This window comes from Arachis ipaensis, chromosome B2, assembly GCF_059453495.1.
Source record: "Arachis ipaensis isolate K30076 ecotype BB chromosome B2, ASM5945349v1, whole genome shotgun sequence".
NCBI classification, from domain to species: Eukaryota; Viridiplantae; Streptophyta; class Magnoliopsida; order Fabales; family Fabaceae; genus Arachis; species Arachis ipaensis.
The window spans coordinates 92,882,142-92,900,513 of record NC_142437.1 but is presented as its reverse complement, the minus strand read 5'-3'; the positions used below and the strand labels follow the sequence as shown (position 1 = coordinate 92,900,513).

Below are 18,372 nucleotides of genomic sequence, written 5' to 3'. Positions count from 1 at the left end.
TTATCTATCTGTTGCTGAGTGGATGATGGAAAAGGTTTATTATTGTTAAACCTGTTTCTTCCACCATTATTAAAGCCTTGTTGAGGCCTTTGATCCTTCCATGAGAGATTTGGATGATTTCTCCATGATGGATTATAGGTGTTTCCATAAGGTTCACCTAAGTAATTCACCTCTGCTATTGCAGGGTTCTCAGGATCATAAGCTTCTTCTGTATAAGAAGCTTCTTGCGTACTGTTGGATGCGGCTTGCATTCCATTCAGACTCTGAGAAATCATATTGACTTGCTGAGTCAATATTTTGTTCTGAGCCAATATGGCATTCAGAGTATCAACTTCAAGAACTCCATTTTTCATAGGCGTCCCATTACTCATAGGATTCCTCTCAGAAGTGTACATGAACTGGTTATTAGCAACCATGTCAATGAGTTCTTGAGCTTCTGCAGGCGTTTTCTTTAGGTGAATGGATCCACCTGCAGAAGTATCCAATGACATCTTTGATAGCTCAGATAAACCATCATAGAATATATCCAGGATGGTCCATTCTGAAAGCATGTCAGAAGGACACTTTTTGGTCAGCTGCTTGTATCTTTCCCAAGCTTCATAGAGGGATTCACCATCTTTTTGTTTGAAGGTTTGAACATCCACTCTAAGCTTGCTCAGCTTTTGAGGAGGAAAGAACTTGGCTAAGAAAGCCGTGACCAGCTTATCCCAAGAGTTCAGGCTATCTTTAGGTTGAGAGTCCAACCATATTCTAGCTCTGTCTCTTACAGCAAATGGGAAAAGCATAAGCCTGTAGACTTCAGGATCTACTCTATTAGTCTTAACAGTATCACAGATCTGCAAGAATTCAGTTAAGAACTGAAAAGGATCTTCAGATGGAAGTCCATGAAACTTGCAGTTCTGCTGCATCAGAGAAACTAGCTGAGGTTTCAGCTCAAAATTGTTTGCTCCAACGGCAGGAATGGAGATGCTTCTTCCATGTAAATTGGAATTAGGTGCAGTAAAGTCACCAAGCATCCTCCTTGCATTATTATTATTTTCGGCTACCATCTCCTCTTCTTGTTCAAAAATTCCTGACAGGTGCTTGCTGGATAGTTGTAATTTAGCTTCTCTTAATTTTCTCTTCAGAGTCCTTTCAGGTTCTGGATCTGCTTCAACAAGAATGTTCTTGTCCTTGCTCCTGCTCATATGACAAAGAAGAGGGCACAGAAAAATAATAATAATAGGGATCCTTTTTACCACAGTATAGAGGTCCCTGTGTGAGTAGAAGAATAAATAAATAGAAGGAGATGAGAGAGAAGGGAAATTTTCGAAAATGATTTTTGAAAAAGGGTTAGTGATTTTCGAAAATGGTTTTTGAAAAAGGTTAGTAATTTTCAAAAATTAAAATCCAAAATTAAAATAATTAGTTAATTAAAAAGAAATTTTGAAAAAGAGGGAGATATTTTCGAAAATTAGAGAGAGAGAGAGAGAGAGTTAGTTAGGTAGTTTTGAAAAAGATAAGAAACAAACAAAAAGTTAGTTAGTTAGTTGAAACAAATTTTAAAAAGATAAGGAGTTAGGAAGTTAGAGAAGATATTTTGAAATCAATTTTTTTTTTGAAAAAGGTAAGATAAGAAGATATTTTTGAAAAGATATGATAGAAATTAGTTTTTTTGAAAAAGATTTGATTTTTAAAATCACAATTAATGACTTGATTCACAAGAAATCACAAGATATGATTCTATAACTTCAAGTTTGAATCTTTCTTAACAAGCTAGTAACAAACTTGAAATTTTTGAATCAAAACATTAATTGATTATGTTATTTTCGAAAATTTGATATAAAAATAAGAAAAATATTTTTGAAAAATATTTTTGGAATTTTCGAAAATAACTAAGAATTTTGAAAAAGATTTGATTTTTGAAAAAGATTTTGAAAAAGATGAGATTTTTAAACTGAAAATTTGATTTGACTCATGAAAACAACTAGATTTTTTTAAAAATTTTTGAAAAAGTCAAATCTAATTTTCGAAATTTTGAGAGAGAAAAAGGGAAAGATAATTTTTTTTATTTTTGAATTTTTAATGAAGAGAGAAAAAAAACAAGAAAAATGATGCAATGCATGAAAGTTATGAATCAAAACAATGAATGCATGCAAGAATGCTATGAATGTCAAGATGAACACCAAGAACACTATGAAGATCATGATGAACATCAAGAACATATTTTTGAAAATTTTTAATGCAAGGAAAACATGCAAGACACCAAACTTAGAATTCTTTGATGCTTAGGCACTAGGAATTCAAGAATGCATATGAAAAACAAGAAAATACACAAAACATGCAAATGCAAAGATCAAACAAGAAGACTTACCAAGAACAACTTGAAGATCATGAAGAACACTATGAATGCATGAATTTTCGAAAAAAATGCAAGATGCACATGCAATTGACACCAAACTTATAACATGACTCAGGACTCAAACAAGAACACAAAAAATATATTTTTGATTTTTTTATGATTTTATGAATTTTTTTGTATTTTTTCGAAAATTCTTTGAAAAAGAAAAATAAGGATTCCAAAATTTTTAATATGAATTCCAGGAATCTTATGTTCTTAATCTAAAGCTCCAATCAAAGGGTCAGGCATGGCTTAATAGCCAGCCAAGCTTTAGCATGTAACAGGTAGATCATGAATCAGCAGTAGGTGGATTAGCACCAACTAGCTTGCTCTTGATAACAAATTGGAAGCCTCAGTCCAAATGAATTTAGACATGGCTTTACAGCCAGTCAGGCTTCACATGCTTCATGAAACACTAGAATTCATTCTTAAAAATTCTGAAGAAAAATATATTTTCGAAAACAAAATTTTTTTTTTGAAAACAAAGGAGAAAATTTTGAAAGATTTTTGAAAAATTTTTGAAAAGAAAACAAAAAGAAAATTACCTAATCTGAGCAACAAGATGAACCGTCAGTTGTCCAAACTCGAACAATCCCCGGCAACGGCGCCAAAAACTTGGTGCGCAGAAATTGTGATTACACTTTGATTATGTAAAATTCATCGCTCTTTCTTTCCCTGGTAATGGCGCCAAAAATATGATGCCAATACCATGGTTCACAACTTCGCACAACTAACCAGCAAGTGCACTGGGTCGTCCAAGTAATACCTTACGTGAGTAAGGGTCGAATCCCACGGAGATTGTTGGTATGAAGCAAGCTATGGTCACCTTGTAAATCTCAGTCAGGCGGATATAAAATAATAATGGAGTTTTCAAAAATAATTAATAAAATAGGGATAGAAATACTTATGTAAATCACTGGTGAGAATTTCAGATAAGTGAATAGAGATGCTTTCGTTCTTCTTAACCTCTGCTTTCCTGCTATCTTCATCCAATCAGTCTTACTCCTTTCCATGGCTGGCTTTATGTAATGCATCACCATTGTCAATGGCTACTTTCGGTCTTCTCTCGGGAAAATGATCCAAATGCCCTGTCACGGCACGGCTAATCGTCTGGAGGCATCACCCTTGTCAATGGTTTACATCCTATCCTCTCAGTGAAAATGGTCAATGCACCCTGTCACGGCACGGCTATTCATCTGTCGGTTCTCGATCATGCTGGAATAGGATTTACTATCCTTTTGCGTTCTGTCACTACGCCCAGCAATCACGAGTTTGAAGCTCGTCACAGTCATTCAATCATTGAATCCTACTCGGAATACCACAGACAAGGTTTAGACTTTCCGGATTCTCTTGAATGCCGCCATCATTCTAGCTTATACCACGAAGATTCTGATTAAGAGATCTAAGAGATACTCATTCAATCTAATGTAGAACGGAAGTGGTTGTCAGGCACGCGTTCATAGGGAATGATGATGATTGTCATGTTCATCACATTCAGGTTGAAATGCGAATGAATATCTTAGAAGCGAAATAAGATGAATTGAATAGAAACAGTAGTACTTTGCATTAATCCTTGAGGAACAGCAGAGCTCTACACCTTAATCTATGAAGTGCAGAAACTCTACCGTTGAAAATACATAAGTGATAATGGAGTTCATTGGTCTCGGCCCCAGAGGGGAACCGGAGTAACCAAGACTGTGAATACAATGATAAAAAGTTCTATTTATAATAAACTAGTCACTAGGGTTTACAAGAGTAAGTATTTGATGCATAAATCCACTTCCGGGACCCACTTGGTGTGTGCTTGGGCTGAGCTTTAACTTTCCACGTGCAGAGGCCATTTGTGGAGTTGAACGCCAGGTTTTGATCCATTTCTGGCGTTCAACTCTGGTTCTTGATCCATTTCTGGCGCTGAACTCCAGAATTGGGCAGAGAGCTGGCGTTGAACGCCAATTTACGTCATCTATCCTCAAGCAAAGTATGAACTATTATATATTTCTGGAAAGCCCTGGATGTCTACTTTCCAACGCAATTGGAAGCGCGCCATTTTGAGTTCTGTAGCTCCAGAAAATCTACTTTGAGTGCAGGGAGGTCAGAATCCAACAGCATCAGCAGTCCTTCTTCAACCTCTGAATCTGATTTTTGCTCAAGTCCCTCAATTTCATCCAGAAAATACCTGAAATCACAGAAAAACACACAAACTCATAGTAAAGTTCAGAAATGTGAATTTAACATAAAAACTAATAAAAACATCCCTAAAAGTAACTAGATTCTACTAAAAACATACTAAAAACAATGCCAAAAAGCGTATAAATTATCCGCTCATCACTTCACATGATCATCAACCTATAGAAAACATAAAATAAAAAGAAAATAGAAATTTAACATAGATAAGTAAAAATTGGGTTGCCTCCCAACAAGCGCTTCTTTAATGTCAATAGCTTGACAGTGGCTCTCATGGAGCCTCACAGATGTTCAGAGCAATATTAGAACCTCCCAACACCAAACTTAGAGTTTGAATGTGGAGGTTCAACACCAAACTTAAAGTTTGGTTGTGGCCTTCCAACACCAAACTTAGAGTTTGACTGTGGGGGCTCTGTTTGACTCTGTATTGAGAGAAGCTCTTCATGCTTCCTCTCCATGGTGACAGAGGGATATCCTTGAGCTTTAAACACCAGGGAGTCTTCATTCACTTGAATGATCAATTCTCCTCTGTCAACTTCAATCATAGCTTTTGCTGTGGCTAGGAAGGGTCTGTCAAGGATGATGGATTCATCCATACACTTTCCAGTCTCTAGGATTATGAAGTCAGCAGTGATGTAGTGGCCTTCAACCTTTACCAAGACATCCTCTACAAGTCCATAAGCCTATTTCTTTGAATTGTCTGCCATCTCCAGTGAGATTCTTGCATCTTGTACCTCAATAATCCCTAGCTTCTCTATTACAGAGAGAGGCATGAGGTTTATGCTTGACCCTAGGTCACACAGAGCCTTCTCAAAGGTCATGGTGCCTGTGGTACAAGGGATTGAGAATTTTCCAAGATCTTGTCTCTTCAGAGGTAATCTCTGCCTAGTCAAGTCATCGAGTTCTTTGATGAGCAATGGAGGTTTATCCTCCCAAGTCTTATTACCAAACAACTTGGCATTTAGCTTCATGATTGCTCCAAGGTACTTAGCAACTTGCTCTTCAGTAACATCTTCATCCTCTTCAGAGGAAGAATACTCATCAGAGCTCATGAATGGCAGAAGTAAATTCAATGGAATCTCTATGGTCTCAGTGTGAGCCTCAGATTCCCATGGTTCCTCATTAGGGAACTCCATGGAGGTCAGTGGACGTCCATTGAGGTCTTCCTCAGTGGAGATCACTGCCTCTTCCTCCTTTCCAGGTTCGGCCATGTGAGACATGTTTATGACCTTGCACTCTCTCTTTGGATTCTCTTCTGTATTGCTTGGGAGAGTACTAGGAGGGAGTTCAATAATTTTCTTACTCAGCTGACCCACTTGTGCCTCCAATTTCTAATGGAGGACCTTGTTTCAGTCATGAAACTTTGAGTGGTTTTGATTAGATCAGAGACAATGGTTGCTAAGTCAGAGTGGCTTTGCTTAGAATTCTCTGTCTGTTGCTGAGAAGGTGATAGAAAAGGCTTGCTATTGCTAAACCTGCTTCTTCCACCATTATTGTTGTTGAAACCTTGTTGAGGTCTCTGTTGATCCTTCCATGAGAGATTTGGATGATTTCTCCATGAAAGATTATAGGTGTTTCCATAGGGTTCTCCCATGTAATTCACCTCTTCTATTGCTGGGTTCTTAGGATCATAAGCTTCTTCTTCAGAGGAAGCTTCCTTAGTACTGCCTGTTGCTGCTTGCATTCCAGACAGACTCTGAGAAATCATATTGACTTGTTGGGTCAATATTTTATTCTGAGCCAATATGGCATTCAGAATATCAATCTCAAGAACTCCTTTCTTCTGAGTTGTTCTATTATTCACAGGATTCCTCTTAGAAGTGTACATGAATTGGTTATTTGCAACCATTTCAATGAGTTCCTGAGCTTCTGCAGGCGTCTTCTTCAGATGAAGAGATCCTCCAGCAGAGCTATCCAATGACATCTTAGATAGTTCAGACAGACCATCATAGAATATACCTATGATACTCCATTCTGAAAGTATGTCAGAAGGGCACCTTCTGATCAATTGCTTGTATCTTTCCCAAGCTTCATAGAGGGATTCACCTTCCTTCTGTCTGAAGGTTTGGACTTCCACTCTAAGCTTGCTCAATTTTTGAGGTAGAAAGAACTTTGCCAAGAAGGCATTGACTAGCTTTTCTCAAGAGTTCAGGCTTTCTTTGGGTTGTGAATCCAACCATGTCCTAGCTCTGTCTCTTATAGCAAAAGGAAAAAGCATAAGTCTGTAGACTTCAGGGTCAACCCCATTGGTCTTGACAGTGTCACAAATTTGCATGAATTCAGCTAAGAACTGATGAGGATCTTCCAATGGAAGTCCATGAAACTTGCAATTCTGTTGCATTAGAGAAACTAATTGAGGCTTAAGCTCAAAGTTGTTTGCTCCAATGGCAGGGATTGAGATGCTTCTCCCATAGAAATCGGGAGTAGGTGCAGTAAAGTCACCAAGTACCTTCCTTGCATTGTTGTTTTCGGCTACCATGATTTCTTCTTCCTTGAAAAGCTCTGTTAGGCCCTCTAAAGAGAATTGTTCTTTAGCTTCTCTTAGCTTTCTCTTCAAGGTCCTTTCAGGTTCAGGATCAGCTTGAACAAGTATGCCTTTATCTTTGTTCCTGCTCATATGAAAGAGAAGAGAACAAGAAAGTAGGGAATCCTCTATGTCACAGTATAGAGATTCCTTGAGGTGTCAGAGAAAAAGAAGAATAGAAGGAGGAGGTGGATAGAAGAGAATTCAAACATACAAAGAAGGAGGGGGTTCGAATTGTACCTTGAGGAGGAGTGTTAGTCCTTTAAATAGAAGGATGTGAGAAGAGGGGAAGAATTTTCGAAAATAAATTAAAAAGATTTTGAAATAATTAAAAAGAAATTTGAAAATTTGATCGAGATTTTCGAAAATTAAGATTGGGAAAGAAATTAAGTGATTTTGAAAAAAGATTTTGAAATTAGAAATTAAAAAGATATGATTGAAAATTAATTTTGAAAAAGATGTAATTGAAAGGATATGATTGAGAAGATGTGATTGAAAATCAATTTAAAAAAAGAAAAAGTTTTAAAATTAAAGTTGATTACTTGACTAACAAGAAATTAGAAGATATGATTCTTAAAATTTAAAATTTGATCCTTTCTTAATAGGTAAGTAACAACTTGAAAATTTTGAAGTAAATCATTAATTTTAGCAAGGATTTTCGAAAATAATAAAAAAAATGGAAAGAAATTGATTTTGAAGAGATATGATTGAAAAGATATGATTTGAGAATCAAATTAAAAAGAGAAAGTTTTAAAATTAAAGTTGATTACTTGACTAACAAGAATTTAGAAGATATGATTCTTAAAATTTAAAATTTGATCCTTTCTTAATAGGCAAGTAACAACTTGAAAATTTTGAAGTAAATCATTAATTTTGGCAAGGATTTTCGAAAATAGTAAAAAATAAAAAATAGAAAGAAATTGATTTTTGAAAAGATATAATTGAAAAAATATGATTTGAAAAAGATTTGATTTTGAGAAATTATGAAGATTTGAAAAAAATTTGAATTAAAAACAAAATCTTCCCTCTAGTGTCCTTCTGGCGTTAAACGCCCAGCCAAGTACCCTGGCTGGCGTTTAAACGCCAGTTTTCTTTCTTCACTGGGCGTTTTGAACGCCCAGCTTTTTCTGTTTGATTCCTCTGCTGAATGTTCTGAATCTTCAATTCTCTGTATTATTGACTTGAAAAGACATAGTTTTGAAAATATTTTTGAGTTTTTGATGATGAGAAACAACAATAAAAAATGCAACTAAGATCAAATAAACAATGCATGCAGGACACCAAACTTAAAAATTTTCATATATGAGACACTAACAAATTGAGAATGCATATGAGAAACAACAAAACACACAAAACAAGAGAATTTAAAGATCAGAGCAATGAAATCATCAAGAACAACTTGAAGATCAATGAAGAACAATATGTATAAATTCGAAAAATGCAAGAAGAAGAAAGTCATGCAATTGACACCAAACTTAAAAATTGATACTAGACTCAAACAAGAAACATAAAATATTTTTTATTTTTATGGTTTTATAAATTTTTTTGTGATTTTCGAAACTTATATGGAAAAGAAAATAAAGAGAATCAAAACTTTTAATAAGAATTCCAGGAATCATGCAATGTTAGTCTAAAGCTTCAGTCTAAAAAGATTAGACATGTTTGGCCAAGCTTCAGCAGGACATTACATTCAGCAACTAAATTGATGAGAATCAATAAGCTTTTGTGATGATAAGAACATCACCTTGAAACTCTAGAATTCATTCTTAAAAATTCTGAAAAGTACCTAATCTAAGCAACAAGATGAACCGTCAGTTGTCCAAACTCGAACAATCCCCGGCAATGGCGCCAAAAACTTGGTATGCGAAATTGTGATCATCAACAATGGCGCCAAAGGACTTGGAGCTCTTAAACGTGAATCACACTTTGTCACAAATCTGTACAACTAACCAACAAGTGCACTGGGTCGTCCAAGTAATAAACCTTACGCGAGTAAGGGTCGATCCCACAGAGATTGTCGGCTTGAAGCAAGCTATGGTCACCTTGTAAATCTCAGTCAGGCAAATTCAGATGGTGATGGAGAATTGATAATTAAAAGATAAATAAAACATAAAATAAAGATAGAGATACTTATGTAATTCTTTGGTTGAAATTTCAGATAAGCGTATGAAGATGCTTTGTTCCCCCTGAACCTCTGCTTTCCTATTGCCTTCTTCCAATCATTCATACTCCTTTCCATGGCAAGCTTTATGTTGGGCATCACCGTTGTCAATGGCTACTTCCCGTCTTCTCAATGAAAATGTTCCAAATGCGCTGTCACCGCATGGCTAATCATCTGTCGGTTCACGATCATGTCGGAATAGGATCCATTGATCCTTTTGCGTCTGTCACACGCCCCACAATCGCGAGTTTGAAGCTCGTCACAACCATCCCTTCCCAGATCCTACTCAGAATACCACAGACAAGGTTTAGACTTTCCGGATCTCAGGAATGGCCGCCAATAATTCTAGCCTATACCACGAAGGTTCCAATCTTAGATTAGAAACCCAAGAGATACACATTCAAGCCATTGCTAGTAGAATAGAGATGGTTGTCAGGCACATGTTCATAGGTGAGAATGATGATGAGTGTCACAGATCATCACATTCATCAAGTTGAAGAACGAATGAATATCTTGGAGAAGAGATAGACTTGAGTTGAATAGAAAAATAATAGTACTTTGTATTAATTCATGAAGAACAGTAGAGCTCCACACCTTAATCTATGGTGTGTAGAAACTCCACCGTTGAAAATACATAAGAACAAAAGGTCTAGGCATGGCCGAATGGCCAGACTCCCAAAGAGGGTTCAATCATCAAAACATGATTCCAGGATGATCCAAAGATGAAAATACAATAGTATAAGGTCCTATTTATAGAGAACTAGTAGCCTAGGATTTACAGAAATTAGTAATTAATGCAGAAATCTTCTTCCGGGCCCACTTGGTGTGTGCTTGGATTGAGCATTGAAGCTTCCCTGTGTAGAGACTTTTCTTGGAGTTAAACGCCAGCTTTTGTGCCAGTTTGGGCGTTTAACTCCAGCTTTTGTGCCAGTTTTGGAGTTAAACGCCAGAATTATTGAGCTGACTTGGAACACCTATTTGGGCCATCAAATATTGGGCAAAGTATGGACTATTATAAATTGCTGGAAAGCCCAAGATGTCTACTTTTTAACGCAATTGAGAACGCGCCAATTGGGCTTTTGTAACTCCATAAAATTCACTTTGAGTGAAGGGAGGTCAGAATCCAACAGCATCTGCAGTTTTTTTTCAGCCTCTGAATCAGATTTTTGCTCAGGTCCCTCAATTTCAGCTAGAAAATACCTGAAATTACAGAAAAAAACACAAACTCATAGTAAAGTCCAGAAGAGTGATTTTTATTTAAAAACTAATAAAAATATAATAAAAACTAATTAAAATATACTAAAAACATACTAAAAACAATGTCAAAAAGCGTATAAATTATCCGCTCATCAAAGCCCAGCTAAAGGAAACAGTTATCTAAGTAGATAATAGAGGAGTGCTAGACCATTCAACTGAGGAGTGGGAAATTCTTAAACATCCAACTTCAGTGCAACCAGAGATTAAGGGAAGAAAAGCTGATAGAGGACTACCAGACTACTGTCCAAGACTTCTCTGAGGGCATTGAACACCCAAAGAGGAATGTCATTGGCGTTCAACGTCAAGAAGGGGTATCCACCCCTAGCGTTGAATGCTCAAATAGGGGCATCAATCTTGGCGTTCAACGCCAAGAAGGGATACCCTCCCTTGGCATTGAACGCCCAAAAGGGGACAGTGTTCCTGGCGTTGAACGCCAGGAAGGGGGCAGCAACAAGGGCGTTGAACGTCCAAACAAAGGTAATCAGACACATGCAAGTGCTGATAACAACCCTCCTAAGCAAAAAAGTAACCCCCCTTCCACTACATTAGGCACTCAACCTACATCAACTAAGTTTGATGAATACAAGGCCAAGATGCCATTTCCTCAAAAACTCTATCAAGCAGAAAAAGATAAACAGTTTGCCCGCTTTATGGATTATCTCAGAACACTAGAGATCAAGATCCCTTTTGCAGAGGCTCTTGAACAGATATCTTCTTATGCTAAGTTCATGAAGGACATCTTAAGCCATAAGAAGGATTGGAGAGAGGTAGAAACAGTCCTCCTCACTGAAGAATGCAGTGCAGTAATTCAAAATAGCTTACCAGAGAAACTTAAGGATCCTGGGAAGTTTTATGATACCATGTACTCTAGGGGATGCTTACACAAGGACAGCCCTATGTGATCTTGGAGCAAGTATCAACCTAATACCTGCTTCATTAATAAAGAAGCTCTGTTTGACTCACGAAGTCAAACCCACCCGCATATGCCTCCAACTTACTAATGGTTCTATTAAGCTCCCATCAGGTTTGGTTGGAGATATGATTGTTAGGGTTGGACTATTCACTTTTCTCACTGACTTTGTAGTGTTGGATATGGATGGGAACAAGAGTGCATCTCTTATCCTAAGAAGACCCTTCCTAGCTATAGGAAGAACCTCATTGATTTTCAGAAAGGGGAAGTAACCCTAAGAGTCAATGAGGATGAGTTCGTGCTAAATGTTATCAAAGCCATGCAGCATCCAGACACCCCAGAGGAGTGCATGAGCATTGATATCATTAACTCCTTGGTGGAAGAATTGACGATGGTTGATAGACTCGAAGAAGAGCTGGATGACATCTTTTATGATGCTCAGCTCGAATTGGAGGTTGCAGACGAAATACAGGAAACGTTGACTGCTCCTAAGGAAGAAGAGAAGCTTCCTAAACTTGAGCTCAAACCATTACCATCATCACTAAAATATGGATTTCTAGGGGATGAGGACACCTATCTTGTGATTATAATCTCTACCTTAGAGCCACAGGAAAAGGAAGTATTAATCCAAGTATTAAGAACACACAAGACAGCCCTCGGGTGGACTATAAGTGATCTTAAGGGCATTAGCCCAAACTGATGCAAGCACAAAATCCTACTGGAAGATGACGCCAAACTAGTGGTACAACCACAAAGGCGACTTAATCCAGCCATGAAGAAAGTGGTCCAGAAGGAAGTCACTAAACTATAGGAGGCTGGGATTATTTATCCCATCTCTGACATCCCTTGGATGAGGCCTTGATGTGGCAAAAAATTGCCGATCAAGAATTTATAATAAGAACAGCGTTGCAAGTACAGTTCTTAACCGACGAAAATTCCGCTTATCAATTTAAAAGGGTTGTCACAAATTAAGAAAAAAATACTGGGAGTAGAATTCACAGGTCGTCTCCCAACGAGTTGACAAAAGAGTGTTATTTTATTAGTCAGGAATTTTTCTGAGAAATTTTAGAGTTGGTGAACAGAAAAATAAATGATTATAAATTAAAGTAATGAAAATTAGCAAGAGAATTTATATAATCAAAATAAAAAGCCTTGATCGGGAGAAGATTAATCGAAAGTTCTATCCTTGTTGGATTTTCTCAAGCATGATAGTAAGAGGTTGTTGTTTTTACTTAGTTAACACTTACCGAATAAAGGAAAGTCAAGTAATTGAGCTAACTCTTCTTTACAAGTCCTAATCCTCTCCTTATGAAAGGATTAGCGTTAGTGACTAGAAAATTGGCCAACAACTTCCAATTAAAATCAACACTTGAGTATTCCAACTCAAGGGTCTCCTATTAATCAACTCCCAAGTCAAGTTGGAAGTCTACTCCATTAACATGAATGCCATTTTCATAAACAATAAAATGGAATAAAAAGAAGACATGGAAATTCAAATAAAATACTAACAGAAAATTAATTAAAGATAAAAATAGTTCTTTGCATTAATAAATTCCAAAACCATAAACATCATTATCTGAACAGGGTTAATGAGTGATTAAAAGAGTAAGGAAATAAGGAAACAAACTAGAATAGTAGAAACTTCAACGGAGGTAGTAACTCTTCTCAATATCCAAATCAAAAGTATAAAATTAGAAATCTATGAATGTGAAGAAAACCTAGAGGAGATAGTGTTCTCTCTCTAAGATTCAAAACTAAAACTAAAACTATGCGAATGAGAATGTGTGTTGAGTCTATGCTTGTTCCCTGGCTCTAGTCTGCGTTTCTGGGCCGAAAACTGGGTCCAAACTCAGACCAAAATCGCCCCCAGCGTCTTCTGCGTTTTCTACACGTGGCGCATGTCACGCGTACCCGTCAGTCACGCATACACATCGATAGTCATCTTTGCATGTCACGCATACGCGTTAGGTACGCACACGCGTCGCTATGCAATCTCGCTTATCACGCGTACGCGTCAGGTACGCACACGCGTCGCTGTAAAATCTCCAATTCACGCGCACGCGTGAGCCGTGCGTGCGCGTCGATCCTCGCTGGTTATCTCCTTCAATTCTTGTGTTCCTTCCATCTTTGCAAGCTTCCTCTCCATCCTCTAAGCCATTCCTACCCTATACAGCCTGAAAACACTTAACGCACAGATCATGGCATCGAATGGTATAAAGGGGAATTAAAATATACAATTTAAAGGCTTAGGAAGCAAGTTTTCAACCATAGAACAAAATTGGGAAGGAATTGTAAAATCATGCAATTTGTATGAATAAGTGTGCAAAGACTTGATAAAAACCACTCATATTAGCACAAGATAAACCATAAAATAGTGGTTTTCTCCTGATCTTCAGGAGCTATATGAATTTGAAAATAGCCAGTGTAACCATCTAAAAAGCAGTAGTGCGATTTACCTGACAGGCGATCAAGTATTTGATCGATGAAGGGCAGCGGGTAGTGATCCTTGCGAGTAGCCTGGTTGAGGCGCCTGTAATCAACGCACACCCTCCAGGAATTCTGCACTCTAGTTGTCAGGAGCTCTCCATGCTCATTCTTCATTGTTGTGACCCCAGACTTCTTGGGCACCACTTGTACTGGGCTGACCTATTCATTATCCGAGATTGGATAGATGATATCAGCTTCAATCAGTCTGGTCACTTCCTTCTTGAAAACTTCTAAGATGGTGGTGTTTAGCCGCCTTTGAAGTTGATGAACAGGCCTTGCTCCCTCTTCTAAAAATATCCGGTGCTCACAAACTTGGGGCTGATGCCTACTATATCCGCCAAGCTCCACCCAATTGCTTTCTTGTGTCTTCTCAGCACACTAAGCAGCTGCTCCTCCTGTTGGAAAATGAGTTCCCTTGCAATAACAGTGGGAGCTTCTGATTATCCTCAAGGTAAGCATATTTGAGGTGGGGTGGAAGGGGCTTCAACTCCATTTTCTGCTCACGGCTAGGCACTTGATCATCTGGAGCTAGTGATGGTGGCAAGGTGTTTTCATTTTGTTCAGAGGGCTTCCCCACACTTGCACCTTGCTCCATGTGCCTCTCTTCTACTTCTTCTTGGTGAACTGCAGCTACAGTTTCATCAATGATGTCGCACTGAAAGACGGAATGATCTTCCAGAGGGTGATTCATAGCTTCATCCAGGTTGAAGCTCACTGCTCGGCCATCTATCTCAAAAGAGTAAGTTCCTGAGAAGGCATCTAATTTGAACCTTGAAGTCTTTAGAAATGGCCTTCCAAGCAGGTTGAATGATGGTCTTCCTGAGTCATTAGGGGGCATCTCCAAGATGTAGAATTCAATAGGGAATGTGAGCCCCTTAATGCTCACCAGCACGTCCTCAGTAATTCCTACCACCGAGATTATGCTTTTATTTGCCAAAACAAAACGTGCTGCCGACCTTTTTAAGGGAGGGAGCCTCAAGGCATCATATACAGATAATGGCATAATACTCACACACGCCTAAATCACACATGCAGTCATAAAATTTCACACCCTCTATAGTAATAGTAACCATGCATGGACCCGGATCACTACATTTTTCTGGTATATCACCCATTAAAGTAGAAATAGAGCTACCTAGTGGAATAGTTTCTAAGTCATGTAATTTATCTTTATTCATGCATAAATATTTTAGAAACTTCGCATATTTAGGTACCTGGCGAATGGCATCAAAAAGGGAAATCGTTACCTCAACCTTTTTGAAGATCTCCACCATCTTGGGGTCGAGCTCCATCTGCTTTCTGGATTTTCTAGCAAGGTGTGGAAATGGAATGGGAATGGCTTCTCTGGTAACTTTATCTTCTTTTGGTGCTCTATTCCTTGGTTGAGCTGCTTCTTCTTCAACCATGTCTTGTACTTCATCTTCCTCTTCAACATCCTCCACCTCAACAATGTCTTCCACTTGAATGTCTTCCTTTGAGCTTGGCTCCTCATGACTCCTCTCTGGACGTGTGGTTACGGACGTCAAAGTAATGGCATTGATTCCACCTTTGGGGTTGGATAAAGGTTGAGAAGGAAGTGCACTGGAGCTTGAAGGTTGATTGTTGGGGGTAGCTAATGATTCCATCTGGGAGAGGAGAGCTTGTATGGTGGAGCTAAGACCATATATGGAAATGGAAGAGTTAATTGTATTCTGAATGTCTTGTCGTCCTTGCGTAAGAGAGTGAATCATCTCATCATTAGAGGAAGAAAGGGGGTAAGTGATTTGAGGGGCCTGCTGTTGGTTGTTCTGAGGTGCTTGGGACTGCCTTTGGTGAGGTGTTCTGTAAGGTTGGTTTTGGTTCTACTGTCTGTTGTTATTGTTGTTGTTGTTCCACCTCTGATTTCCACTGTTGTCTCTGCCTCCTCGGTTGTAGTTGTCCCTCTATCCTTGGTTGGAATTATCTCTCCACCCCTGGTTGGAATTGTCTCTCCAGCCTTGGTTGGAGTTATCTTTCCAACCTTGATTATAGTTCCCACCTTGGTTATAATTGCCGCCTTGTTGATAGTATCTTTGATTCGGGCGGTCATAGAAATTATGAGTCACTGCCAAGGTGTTGTCTTCTTGTTGGAGCTGCGGACACTCATCAGTGTAATGAGTATAGCAGGCATATATTCTGCACACTCTCTGAGGAACTAACTGTTGACACTGTTGTTGTGGGGGAGGCTGAGGTTGTTGTTGATTCAGTTGTAGCTGCTTCAGTATGTTGGTCATCTCTCCTAGAGTCTGTGTGAGAGCAGCAGTCTCACTACTAGAGGAAACCTCCGCAATAGCCTTGGGATGGTTGTTCCTGTGCCTGACATTCTGGGTAAACTCAGCTAGATCGGTGATTAGTTGCCACGTTTCTGTCGCCGTCTTGTACTTCTTCAGAGAGCCATTACTTGCAGCATCTAGTGTAGTCTTGTCTTGAGGCTTCATGCCTTGTGTGAAATAGCTAATCAACACCAACTGGTCAATCTTGTGGTGGGGGCATGAGTCTAGGAGATTCTTGAAGCGTTCCCAATACTCATAAAGAGTCTCTGATTCGCCTTGGATAATGCATGAAATTTCTTTCCTCAGTCTGTCTGTAACTTCAGCTGGGAAGTATTTTTCCAGAAATTTCTTTCTGAGCAGATCCCAATTAGTAACAACTTCTTCAGGTTGAGTATAGAACCACTCCCTTGCCTTTCCCTCAAGAGAAAACGGGAAGGCATATAGCCAAATAGTAGTCTCATCTACACCATAACGCCTAGTAGTTGAGCAGGCTGTCTGAAAATCACTAAGGTGCTTGATAGGCTCTTGAGCAGGTAAGCCATGAAACTTGGGCAGTAAGTTGATTAGCGCAGTCTTCAGTTCAAAATCTGCAGCTAGATTTGGATGACGCACTTGATACGGTTGCAGTGTAAAGTCTTGAGCCCCTACTTCCTGGAGAGTAATCCTTCTGGGCTTCGCCATATTCCCTGCACATAAATCAACAGAATTAGTAGAAAAGGAGCTTGTTTCTTCCTCAAATGGTGCTTCAGATTCGCTCTCAGATAAGACTGGTGAATTGGTAGTAACCACTTCACCACCCTCAGAGGCTAACCGATGCCGAGCTCACCTAATACGTGAAATAGTTCTTTCAATTTCAGGATCAAACGCGGCTAAGCTCGGATCAGGCAGTGAACGCGTCATTCAATAAAAGAAACATACAGCTCATGGTAATAAAATAAAATAAAATGCAAATATGTAAAATTAAAAATATTTACACCAACCAACAATTTAGCACACTATTGCAACTCCCCGGCAACGGCGCCAAAAATTGACGTGGCAGAAAATTGCCGATCAAGAATTTATAATAAGAACAGCGTTGCAAGTACAGTTCTTAACCGACGAAAATTTCGCTTATCAATTTAAAAGGGTTGTCACAAATTAAGAATAAAATACTGGGAGTAGAATTCCCAGGTCGTCTCCCAACGAGTTGACAAAAGAGTGCTATTTTATTAGTCAGGAATTTTTCTGAAAAATTTTAGAGTTAGTGAACAGAAAAATAAATTATTATAAATTAAAGTAATGAAAATTAGCAAGAGAATTTATATAATCAAAATAAAAATCCTTGACTGGGAGAAGATTAATTAGAAGTTCTATCCTTGTTAGATTTTCTCAAGCATGATAGTAAGAGGTTGTTGTTTTTACTTAGTTAACCCTTACCGAATAAAGAAAAGTCAAGTAATTGAGCTAACTCTTATTCACAAGTCCTAATCCTCTTCTTATGGAAGGATTAGCATTAGTGACTAGAGAATTGGCCAACAACTTCCAATTAAAATCAACACTTGAGTATTCCAACTCAAGGGTCTCCTATTAATCAACTCCTAAGTCACGTTGGAAGTCTACTCCATTAACATGAATGCCATTTTCATAAACAATAAAAGGGAATGAAAAAAAGACATGGAAATTCAAATAAAATAATAACAGAAAATTAATTAAAGATAAAAATAGTTCTTTGCATTAATAAATTCCAAAACCATAAACATCCTTATCTGAACAGGGTTAATGAGTGATTAAAAGAGTAAGGGAATAAGGAAACAAACTAGAATAGTAGAAACTTCAACAGAGGTAGTAACTCTTCTCAATATCCAAATCAAAAGCAGAAAACTAGAAATCTATGAATGTGAAGAAAACCTAGAGGAGGTAGTGTTCTCTCTCTAAGATTCAAAACTAAAACTAAAACTATGCAAATGAGAATGTGTGTTGAGTCTCTGCTTGTTCCCTGGCTGTAGTCTGCATTTCTGGGCCGAAAACTGGGTCCAAACTCAACCCAAAATCACCCCCAGCGTCTTCTGCATTTTCTGCACATGGCGCATGTCACGCGTACGCATCAGTCACGCGTATGCGTCGATGGTCATCTTCGCGTGTCTCGCATATGCGTCAGGTACGCGCATGCGTCGCTGTAAAAATCTCCAATTCACGCGC

At 38.3% G+C, this 18,372-nt stretch overlaps 2 non-coding genes across 2 annotated transcripts; both read left to right on the top strand.

Moving 5' to 3' along the window:
- Positions 1–545: 545 nt before the first annotated feature.
- On the top strand, positions 546–653 carry LOC148574859 (small nucleolar RNA R71). The gene has a single exon (XR_015905781.1). It is a non-coding gene; the product is annotated as a small nucleolar RNA R71 (small nucleolar RNA).
- Positions 654–6,546: 5,893 nt separating this feature from the next.
- On the top strand, positions 6,547–6,650 carry LOC148574858 (small nucleolar RNA R71). Its single transcript, XR_015906065.1, has one exon. It is a non-coding gene; the product is annotated as a small nucleolar RNA R71 (small nucleolar RNA).
- The last annotated feature ends 11,722 nt before the right edge of the window (positions 6,651–18,372 follow it).